We start from the raw sequence: 12,960 nt of genomic DNA on the forward strand, positions 1-12,960 counted from the left end.
AAAATTTTAAGATATGACAAAAATAAAAGTCATAGTCCTCTGAATCTAGTTTCTAAACTACTAATTTTTTTTTCAAAATGGTTTAGTTTTAGGTCCTCAAAAAAAATGGGCCACAAAAAGTGGTATTGTTTATTCTAGAAAAACATAACATAGTACAAAGTGCGGCCCCCCTAAAATTTTAACTTTTTTTTGAAAATCTTTAACTGCTCTAGTCAAAAGTTACCTAACACTATGTAGTTTATCCTAGATTTTTTGGGTAATTTTATAATGTGTATTTTTTTTTTATGAATTTTTTAATCAGACACATCCCAAAAATGTGAAATATCTGTGTGCTCCCCCTAGAAATGATTGAAATCTAATCTAAAATCAAAACTTCTTTTTTTCAAAGTGTGTAGAATGGAGTCTAGTTTCTAAAAAACTAAGTTGTTGCAAAATTTGATGAACGAGCTAAAATCTACATCCCAATTAGTACATGTTGGTTTTTGACAAAAAAATGGACATACATTCAAAAGAAATTATAGATGAAAGGCTTGAAATAGTTCAAATAGAAAATAAATTATATGGTTGTGTAGCTAACACAGAGACCAACAATTTCATGTAACCTGATTTTATCGATGCTCAACCACGAGGAAACTGGAAGGAGAGCACACAAGAAAAATCAATCATTTTTTGTATGTTTGCAGAAAAACACGTCTTAGACCAGTTTATAGACTCCAAAGATTTGGGTTGTATCCCTAAGGCAAAGCCAAACATTAGGCTTGGTAGAATGTAAAGCTTTAAATAGTGCGTGCACCCTATAGTGTGTGCACACTATAGCACACATGCAATATTTAAAGCCTTTTAAATTTACTTTTAAATAGCATATACACACTTTGTAAAAAAATGTTTTTGAAAAGTGTGCACGTGCTTTAATGCATACACACTATAGCATGTACGTGCTATGGCTTGGCACACCTAATCCATAGTGCATGTGCACTATAGTGCGTACGCACTATAGCACATGAGCGCTTTGCAAAACTAGAATGCAAAAAAGAGGTGTCATCTTTTTGGCACCAGAACTTGGTGCACTTACCCGAAATTAATTCATGAAGTTTCAAAATTGTGAAATGATTTCATCATTAACTTCTAATAGTGACAATTCTTATGGTTTTGAGAATATCATTACTAATAAAGTTGCAAAATGTTCATCTTAGTTTTATAAAGATGAAGAGGCTAAAAGTTATGACTCAGGGGATGAAAATAATGTTGTTGATTTGGCATGTCATGAAACATCATCATATGAAGAGGATGATGAAAGTAGTTACTCATGGAGGTAAAGACAATGACAATGCATACTCATCTTCATGTGAGTTATATACAAATTAGAGGAAGAAAGAAATAGTGAAATTGAATATTCTTATGCAAGTAAACATACGAGTTCCTCCTCTAAAACTAAAAATCAAATTTCATCTCCAAATTATATGAATCAGCTTGAGGTTAAAATTTTTGTAGAAGAGATGTCTACATGAGGATAAGGAGATCATTTACAAAGGTGAATTACCTAGTTGTGTAGAAGAATGCCATAAGGCTACATGTAGTTGTAATCAGCTATATTCAAGTGATTCTAAGGTTGATACATTATTATTTATTGATAAGTTAAGAGATGATGGTGGTCCATCCATATGAATCATTTTCAAGAAGATAATGCAAATAATATTGATTTATATTGTGCATGCTTAATTGGTGAAGTGGATATTTTGTCTTCATCTAATGATTCTAATTTTTCCTCTTCACATGTTGAAAGTATTCATGGAAATGATGTTGGAAATGGCTTTAATTTTTTCAAGAATCCATTGTATGATGAAGAGTTTGATGTTGATTAGCAAATCACTTGTTATAGTTCTTATAAAAGAGCTTTTCATGGGTTTATCAACCCACTCTTTTTAGAGCACATAGAGTTTTCAAATTTTGTTAATGCTCATTTTTATAATAATACTATTGGCCAATTTCACCGCCCATTTAGCCCATCACTAACAACAAGAGGGATCTTCAATGGGTTAGAATCTTTGATGTGCATTAACACATTTTTTGGATTACTTAACTTCTCATATTAACTCAATTTATTCATGAGTTGAGTTGGCTTGGTTCCTTCATTGACAAAGCTAGTTCAATTTGTTAATTGACTGAGTTGGCTTGTTTTCCTTCATGCAACTAGTTGCAGGTTAACACACATTTTTTGTTAAGGTTAACATTTTGCATTAACCATTTTCTCCATTTTAGAGAAAGACTTTGCTACTCTTTCCAAAATGGAAAAATTCTCTATTCCAGAAGTCTTACCTTTTTGTTTCCATGAAATTGCAAAATCACTGCTACCTTTTCAACTAAACATTCAAGAAATGTGCCAACCAACAATTTCATGCCACATGGTAGATCTTTATTGTGATGGATAGTGAATGTTTGGATATTTTCTAGGTGCATCTAGGCTATCTATTCTTTTCAAGAATATCTTGATTCATCTATTAGGGAGATTTTTTGTAGCATCTAAACCATTTAGTCTAAAATAAAGATCTACATCAACAATTCATCTTATTAGGGCAAATCAGTTTTATTGCACATAGGTCAACTCTATAATTTTTGTAGTGGGGTTAACCTACATATTGTCCCATCCTACATTTTTTTACAATAGTGTGGATTTATTTATTGTAGCCATGACTCATTATAAGGATTGTTTATCTAATGAAAAATGACATTTTGGGCCTTTTTCTATGACATTAATGCACCTCCATGCTTCTTTATTAGATGTAATGATCAAATCTGATGGGATTTGATCTATTATGGCTAGATGCATTGATTTTGGTTTCCTCTTATTATTGTTGCATCTAGAGTTGTTCCATGATCATATTTCTTCCAAATTTCTAGTAAATACTAGGTGTAGTGGTTGAGTTTGGTTTAGGGAGAAAAATATCTCAGCTATGCCTCAACTATAAAGGAAGATTTTATAAATTTTGTAAATGTTAGACCCTCTCTATTTCTCTGGCATTACTCTGGCATCCTACTGTAAATCCCCTTTGCCTCTAAACTTTATGGCATTCTACCTTATCTTCTTTAGCCATCAATATGTTGTGCAAGACCTATTTTCCTCTTATTGGTGTATTGTGGATATCTATAATTTTTGCATGTTTTTACCTCTTTGACCTATGAATAATATATAAGTGAATCTCATTTTCCTCATTTTCCTTGTGTCATTTATTTTGGTTTTTTGATCTCCATGTTACTGTTGGATTAAAACAAGTTTGGATTTGTATATATTTTGGTGTCACAATGGTTCAAAAGTGCATGTATGGGTAGAGATTGGTTTGAACACTCTATTTTGGTGCATCACCTCTTAGGATAGATTAGGTTAATATTATATACACTACCTTCTTCCTCCTTTTCCCCTCAAGAGTAGCTAGGTGCATCCTGATAAAAAAAGAAGTTGGCCTTTTCTAGAGACTCAACCTAATAGTTCAAGTCCCATAGCTTGGAGGTTGTTTCCATATTTTACAAGGTTTTCCTTAGGTAAAAACCTTGGACAAGGGTGCAACCTTTTGTAACAACACTTTTTGGTATGCTCAATGGGACATTCACATTAGAAGATTTCAAGTTCACTAGTGTCAAAAAGATGATTTCTAGATTAATGCCAAAAAGATAGTGCTATTCTAAATGTTGCAGGCCTTCAAGAGTTTTATTTGCAAAGTACTTGGTGACTCTACACCCTTCATATCTAGATTTAGATCAAGTTGTAGTGATTAATGCCCAAAGCTAAAACAACAAAATCTTCTGGAGCTAAATTTTAGTATTAAGAGCCTTCATTTTCAAATCCTAGAAGAAGAAAGACAAGAGTATCTTTATTACTAGTTACAAGTATAGAGGAAACACATACACCTATAAGATATATATCTTCTCCTCCTATTGTTAGATCTTAGCCTAGATTGCCATCTGCTCATATAAATACTCCATTATTCCATATGGCACATCTTAGAGTTCATGCTTTTGCCACCTTTAGTGGTGGAAGTCCTCTCCTATTGGCTCAAAGACATGATATACTGATATTAGACCTCAAGAGTATACCTAAATTTACTGGTGAAACTTCCATTTCTCCCTTAGAACATATCTAAGAAGTTTCAAATGTCTACAATGTACATGGTATTATAGAATATTATGTTGTTGTTAGGCTTCTAGCTTTATCTTTAAATGAGAAGACCTTATAATGGTATAGGGGATTGGCTCTTAATTCTATTGTTGATTGGGATGGGTTGGGATCTAGACTATTTAAACACTTTGAAGATAAGAGTGATCACTTATCAATCTTGGAGCAGTTGACAACTATCAAGAGATCCCACCATGAATATACGATTGATTTCATGATAGATTATAGAAGACATGGGATAGAATACCCACAATAGTTAAGCCTTCTTATGGTAATACCTTTTTGTATTACATTGATGCCTTTAATAGTGATATTGCTACAACTTTGTAATCTATGGGAGGAGACACCTTACTTGATGCCTATGAAATTGCCATCAAGATAGAGAATATATTGATAGAAGGAGGAAAGTTGGCTCAAAGGCCTCATATGCCCTTCTTCCTAGATATTCCTAATCATAGACCTCCAGTAGATCCTATCTCTACTACTTCAACAAACCAACCTCTTTCTATAAGCCTATTGGCCTCAACATCTTTAAGCGAGTTTGGAAAGTTGAGAGACATGATGTAGGCCTTCATGTTGAGTAATTAGAAACTGCAAGATTAGGGCTCTAAGATTGGTAAGAAGTTGCAAGACCAAGAAAGGAAGCTAGAGAATAATCTCTTAGTGGTCCAAACAATGGGTAACAAGATGGTAACTATGGAAATCCAACAAGCTCAAAATTTTAGGCCTCCTTAGCCTTATTCTCAAAAGCCTAATTATAATATGCCTACTTGAAATACTACTAAAATAGATGCAAACCCAAATCTAGTGAGGGAATTAATTTCTCACAATAATCTTGCTCAAGATCAGGACTTTTGTCCCTCGTCCAATTATTCATGCAGTCATTGCATATGCGAAAGGGTAGAAGTATAGCTAGCATTGACCACACAAGATCCATATACTTGACAACAATATAATGACCTATATTCTACTAATACTATCCATTTGCAACAACTAGGGGATTGTTATTTTAGGAATCATCAAGAGGAGGAACATTGTAATGTAAATTAGGATTCCATTGCTCACAATAATAGGAGCAAGAAAAGAGCTATTGAAGATGCTACCCCTTCATGTCCTAATCAGGCTTCAACATAAAATGAAATACCCCATGTACAATCAGTAAATGATCAAGCCAATGTTCCTCAAAAACAAAGGAAAAATAATAATAGAGGGTATGTGAATAGTCCCAAGGTTATTCCATTTCCACCTCCTATACATGCAGCTCGCAAAGCTTCTACCATAACACATAATATATTATCCAATGTGGTAAATCAAATGAAGAAGATAAATGTGAATATTTCAATGTGGGATGTTGTTGCTACCATCCCAATGCAAAGGAGGTTGCTACAACAAGAATTTGAGAGCATTGAACCAAAGGATCATCCATTAAGAGAAGGTAGTGCCACAAGTCTAATACAACCATCAAGGGTGGCTAAAACAAGTGAAAAGGTTAGGCCTCCTCCATTTTATGTTTCTTTGATTATAGGGGATGGGCTAGTCCACAATTGCATGATTAATTTAGGGGCTAGTAGTTTAGTGATGCCTAAGTGTGTTGTTGATGCTTTAGAATGTGCCCATTTTTAGAGATGTATTATAGTTGGATTGTAGTACTATCAAAACTATAGGAATCATTAGGAATGTGGAAATGGCCCTACATGCATACCTTGGCTGTACTATACTCAAAGGTATATCAATTTCGAAAATCAAGCCACGCTTTGTCATCTATCTTTCAAGAGATTTCACTACCCAAATAAGTGGATACATATCTTCTAACTAGTTATACATTTTTTTTAGAATGAGATATGGAACCAAGGCTTCAATCAGAGTGGAGCCTCTAGCCCTCTATCATATTGAGCCCTACACACCAAATCTCATCAATATGAATTGTACTATTTTAAGGATAGATGAAAATGATATAGTGAATGAGCCCACTACTTCCCTAGTAGATATACTTGATTTTCTCTTAGATGAATTGGCTAATCCATACTAGTTTGATCATATATCAAAAATCCCTTGAGATAGGCCTTGGTACATATTGTGTATTAGAAAAGGATGGTCTTTTCCCTAACCTTATTAAGACCAAAGAAGATATGAGTGGGATATGGAGAATTTACTTTGATGGATCAAGAAATAAAAATGGATCAAGGGCTGATGTGATGTTGATTTCTCCTACACTAAAAGGGTACTACTTCTCCTTTAGGCTGCAATTTAGTTGTACTAATAATGTGGCTAAGTATAAATCCTTGATTCAAGGTCTCCTACTTGCTCAAAAAAGAGGAATTCAAGAATTAAGAGAAAAGTTGGTATTTAATCAAGAGAGAAATAAAAATATCAACAAGAAAGGTTTGTTCAAGTCTTATAAAAATAAATTATAGGATTTTCTTGAAAGTTTCAATGCATTTAATATTCAAAGCATTTCTAGGAAGAAGAATAGATATGCTAATAGACTTGTAGTAGTGGGTGCATCTTATGATGTGACAAGGAGCCTTGAAGTTGATAAGAAGTATCAAATTAAGGGATGGTTAGGCCTGCTATCCTTCACAATAACACCAATTAGCAAGTGTTTGAATCTAATGAAAAAATTAAAACATTTTTGTAAAATGAAGAAAATTTTTCAGAGAGAAATCATTCAAAGTTGTATGGCCAGTATGGTGATTAGATCATTAATCTTATTTCCAACTAGTTTCCTAAGGTTCTTATTACCTTAAAGAGTGTCTTCAATCCTAATATACAATCAAGAGGTAGAGGCATGAACCTTGTTGAAAGTAAGGGTGATCACATTCCAGTTATGGTTGCTGATGGAAAATCCTTAAACATGGGAAATGGATGTTTTGAAATTGAACAAGAAATTATTATTCTATATGTCAAGAATTTAATGATGTATTTCCTTGGATATATGATGATTTGAAGGGTTTTGACACAAGTTTGTTTCAGCATACCATATATTTAATTCATAATGTCAAATTAGTAAGAAAAAATAAGAGATTAGTGAATCCTAAAATTGAACCCTTAATGAAAAAAGAGTTATCCAAATTGATTGAGGCCAATATAATTTTCCCTATCAAGCACTCATCATGGGTAGCAAACCTTGTCCATGTTAGGAAGAAGAATGAAGAAATTAGATTGTGTGTTGACTTTAAGGACCTTAACCAAGAATCCCTTAAGGATCATCATTTGCTCCCTTTAATGGAACAAATATTGTCTAAGGTTTGATTCTGACAGGTTCTCATTTCTTGATATATTCTTTGGTTATAACCAAGTTCTAGTCAAAGAGGCTGATAGATACAAGACTAGATTCACTAAAAATTGGGTCACCTATGCTTATGGTAAAATTCCCTTTGGGTTAACTAATGCAGGGGCCACTTTTTAGAAGGCAATAAAGATGGCCTTCAAGAATATGATTGAAAAAATTATATTGATCTATCTTGATGATGTTACAGTATATTATAGGAGCATGATAGATCATTTTGGCGATCTCAAAAATCTAAGCAAGTGTGTGTTTTCCACTAATCAGGGAAAATTGTTAGGATACATTGTATCTAAAGATGGTCTAACCATTTATCAAAAAAGAATGAAGGTAATACTTTCTCTCTCTCTTTATAGTCACAAGAAAGGGTTGCAAAGTTTTCATGCTAGGATAAATTTTATAAGAAGATTTATTCCTAATCTTGCTAGCATGGTGAAAACCCTTATAGCTATTCTGAAGAAGAATATGGTATTTGCATGGACCAAGAAAGGGAAATAAAGTTTAATCCAAAATTTGAAAAGGATTTTATTCTTTATACCTTAGGTGGTGAGTCAAGCATTTCTACTGTCTCAACTCAAGAAAATGATAAGAAAGAATAACATTGCATAGCCTTCTTTAGTGAAGGTCTTAAAGAATATGAAGACAATTATAGCTATCTAGAGAAGCAAGCCCTTGTAATCATAATAGCTTTGAACAAATTTCAGCATTACATAATTGAATATTCCATATTTGTTCATATTGATCATGCAAAAATTAAATATCTCATGAATAAACCTACTATAACTGATAGATTAGCAAGAGGGTTACTGTTGTTGCAAGAATTTGATATAACTATTATTGATAAGCCTAGGAAAGCCAATGTTGTAGCCGATTATTTATCAAGAATCCATCATGATGATACTAACACTACTTTTTGTAGATGATGCATTTTTGGATGAGCATTTATTTCATATTACTATCCAAATTCCATGGTATGTAGACCTTGCTAATTACATTATAGTTAATACAATACTAGAACATTTTTCTTGCAAGGAAAAAAAGCTACTTGTAGAGAAAAGTTTCCATTTCTCCTGGATAGATAATCTCTTGTTTTATACTAGACCTAATCAAATCATGAGAAGATGTGTGAGAGAAGATGAGACATATGATATTCTACATGCATGTCATAATGAACATTGTGGAGGACACTTTTCCATAAAAAGAACAGCCTTGAAAATCTTGACAAGTAGTTATTATTGGCCTACACTTCACAAAGATACAACTAACTATACATGGAAGTGTGACAAGTTTCAAAGGATGGGCCAACCAACAAGAATAGATGAAATGCCACTTAACCCTCAAATGGCATTAACATCATTTGAAAAATGGGGCATTGGTCCAATTCATCCTCTATCTAATGGGAAATCCTATATTCTTGTGTGCACTGATTACCTAACAAAATGGGTTGAAGTCAAGGCCATGAAGCATGCTTGTGATGAAAAAGTTGTTGAATTTTTGTATCATTTTTGTTTTTACTTGCTATGGTGTACCCAAAGAGCTAATCACTGACCAAGGTGTGTAATTTACCTCTAATCTGATCTCAAAGTTGATGAAACAGTAGAACATTAGGCACTGGAAATCTAGTTCTTATCACCCTCAAGATAATGGACAAGTAGAGGTCACAAACCATGAACTGGAGAACATCCTAACAAAAATGGTTCATCTACATCGTAGGAATTGGACCAGTGGATTGCAAGAAGTTGTCTAGGCTTACATAACAACATGGAAGACTACTACAAGATTCACACCATTTGAGCTCTTGTATGGAAAGGTAGCAATGCTCCCCATTTTATTTGAACACAAAAATTTGAGAACTACAGTGGAGCTAGAAATTGAACTTCTTGTAGCACAAAGAGAACGTCTTCTACATCTTAAGTCTCTGGATGAAATGCACAAAGCTGCTTTGGAACAAACAAAACTTATATAGAAACAAAGAAAATGATGGCATGACTCACATATTATTAGTAAAAAAATTCAAGTTGGTGACTGGGCACTACTATATGATTCCAGATTTAAACATATGCTAGGAAAGTTGTAGACAAGATGGCTAGGACCATATGAAATTAGTCATATCTTTGATAATGGAGCTATTCAATTAACTACCATTTATCTAGTACCTTTCAAATTATTAGTCAATGGTTACAGAATCAAATTATATAAATGGCCCCAAACAAAAGAGGACTTCCTATAGTAGTTTTAGTGGCCAGATTCAAATATACATTAGGTAACTCTTCCTGCAGTCGAAGGTGTTAACCTTCTGACTGCCACTCTTCAAACATTAATTTCTTTGTGCATGCTAATAATAAAATTTTTATGACCACATAAATTTCACTTTCTCATTCACTTTCTCATTCCATCTCATCTCTTTACCTTCCACCCATCCACCTCATCTCATTTATTTACCTTCCATCCACCCACTTTCCATGTCATCATTTTCTAATGTTTCAATAAACACCACAACTTACTGATGGATGCTATAACTGCTGATGCAACTTTCATCACCTTTTTAGGTATGTATGATGATTAGTTGATTGGTGGGTATGTGTAGGATCATGGTCAACCAAGCTATGCTCTTAAGTGGCAATAAAAAATCAGAAAATCAAGGTTATGTCAACTTGACATGAAATTTTATACTTGCTATAAACTTTATATCAAAAAGTTGAGAGAAAAGAATTTCTAGAAAATTGAATCTAGTTTCTAAACTACTAGGACTTATCTCAAAAAAATAAAAATTGATTCATCAAAATTTTTAATTTTAATGCAATATTACAAAAATTCTAAAACAAAAATAAGAAGTAGAGATATGTCTAACCACCTTAATCAAAATCAAATGATAATTTTTTAATAATATTCTAGATATAAGTAGTAGAATCATGCCTAGATGTGAGACATATTTTTGGGTATTTTTCTTATAAATAAATAATAATTAATTAATTTTTGACTTTAGTATTTTTTGAATTAAAAAACTCTCATGTTTGGCCACCTTAACTAATTCAAAACTCTGTAAAATTTAAATTTTCATTTTTTTTCCTTATAGTAGAAGAAACATAGAATCTGATGCATCTTCTAGATTTAAAAAATGTTGTACCATTTGAAAGTTATAGTTAATTTTCAAGTAGTATGTCAATCAACATTTTATAGATAACTCCATTAGAAAATATGTAATAATTACTTACTAAACTTATAATTTGACAAACCTTACATTTATAGAAAGATAAGAACATTCTTAAGAAACCCTTTTCATTTCATCAAATTTTGGTGAAAAAAAAAGTCATCAGCTACAAGTTTGAAGTAAAAATCACATAGAAACAGGCCAAAAGAACATTTTAAGGATATTTTTTAAGTTGACCATATAGGTTTGGTATCAAAAGATATAGTAGACCTTATAAAGATATTAATTATTTTCATTTAGTATTAGGTGGGTGGGAAACAAGTTGGAATAGATTTTGAAATGATTTGAGATATTTCAAAACTATAGATTTTTTAAATTGCCACTTTTTTGCACACCATGATCCTACAAATACCCAGGGATAACATTTTCAAATTATTATTCACTTATAGTACATAGATGTCATTAATTATATTTAATACTACATTCTTTATATGATGGTGGCATTATGCCAGTCCCTTACCTGTACTAGGTCTAACAAGTGTGGACATTTGTCCATATTTAGCAAGGGATAGGGAAGGTCACTAATATCTAATGGCATTTCTATTTATCCATAAAGATTTTTCCAAATCTTTATATTTCCTTCATTGATGGAATTTAATTTCCATAAGTACACAAGTGAGGTGTCGTACCCCTTATTTTTAAATGATTTTATTGTTAGGTTGTGATGTATTTAAATTTTATGTGATCTAAACCCCATTTTTAGATGATTCTCACCCATATTCATGATTTACCTTCATTAAAGTCATATTATTGTGCATAACAATTTGTTATGACATTAATTACCTTTTAAAACAAAGAAATGTGAGTTGAGTTTTTAAACCAACAAAGCCACTTGAATTCAAAAGGGGGAAAATAGAGCAAATAAAGAAAGTGTTAAGAAAATGGGTGGACAATTGTAGAGGAGAGAACCAGTGGAACATAGTGTGTTGCTCTCAAATGTAGAGGCCATAAAAAGGTTTAATACATGTGGATGGTTAGGGTATTTTTGGAGTTTGACTGCATTTGATGAGGTGGTAGCTATAGAATTCACAAGGATGTTTGATGAAGGTGAAGCTTCCATGTGGGGTTTAACGGTAATTCCAATAGAGGAATGCATTGCTGAAGTAACTAGGTTGACTACAGCTAGAGAACATTATCCCAGTACACATGATGCAAGGTCAGTAAGAGTTCAGTTTACTAGATTGATTGATCCTCAAATGGACATTACAAAGCAAGGTTGCAAGAGAATGTCACTACTGCTGCCATACAATGAATTAGCCATGTATATTAATAGGTACCTTACATGTGAAGGGTGATTCTCATACTTACATGCACACCATTTCAAATTACTTAGTTGTATAAGGCATAATCTCTTAGTAAATATTCCAAATTTCTTGTACAATATGCTTTATATTAGTGCAGAAGAAACTCAAAAAGGAAAAGATAATTCCATTACCCATTATGCCCTAATTAAATTACTAATAGAAAGGTCACTTAAGGATGTGTCTCTCATGATATGGGATGAATTTGTACAAGCCGAAACTCTGCAACCCCAAGCTACCCCTAATGAATAGCCCAGTGAGGAAAATGTAGTCCCCACCAATGAGCCTACTGAACAAAATAACCAAGAGGCTAAAGCTGAAAATACCCAAGAAAATGTACAAGAAACTATCCCTATTCAAGAGACTGTACCTTTACCTATTCAAGAAACCCAAAAACCTACTTCGAGTAGAGCAAAGAGGAAATGAAAGCTGCAAGAAGAAATCTGTATTTAGGAAAAGGAAGAGCCAAACCCTATAGTTTTGAGACAAAAGAGAACTAAGAAAAGTCCTGTAGCAACTACTCTTGTAGTAGAGACACCCAAATGAAAAGGTAGACAAAATGTTGTGATATAAGAAGAAACTCTCATAAGGAGAAGCCCTAGGATGAGAGGGCAAGTTTCTAAAGATTCTATTTTGTCCAAAACATCTACTAAGGAATCCCCTATGCAAATTGTCTCTGATCACTCTCCTCCCCATCCTGAAATTACAAGAATTCTTGAAAATCCTAATGAGGAATGTAGGGATGAAATCAAAGAAAATCAAAATGATACCCCAATAGGTCAATCGGATATTTCAGGTAGTAAAGACGAAATTGTTCCTGACCAAGACTATCCAAACACTGCCCTAGTTCCCTATAAATTAACATGGATCACTAGTTTTGTAGAAAATTTATGGAAGGAATAAAGGAAGAGGAAAATAAATCATGAAGAATATAGTGGTTCTATTACATTGCAAAAACTCCTTTTTCAGTTGTTTGGATAGCATATGTTTATCG

The sequence above is a fragment of the Cupressus sempervirens genome, chromosome 10 (assembly GCF_028749045.1).
Source record: "Cupressus sempervirens isolate cs-2001-9-10 chromosome 10, ASM2874904v1, whole genome shotgun sequence".
Lineage (NCBI taxonomy): Eukaryota > Viridiplantae > Streptophyta > Pinopsida > Cupressales > Cupressaceae > Cupressus > Cupressus sempervirens.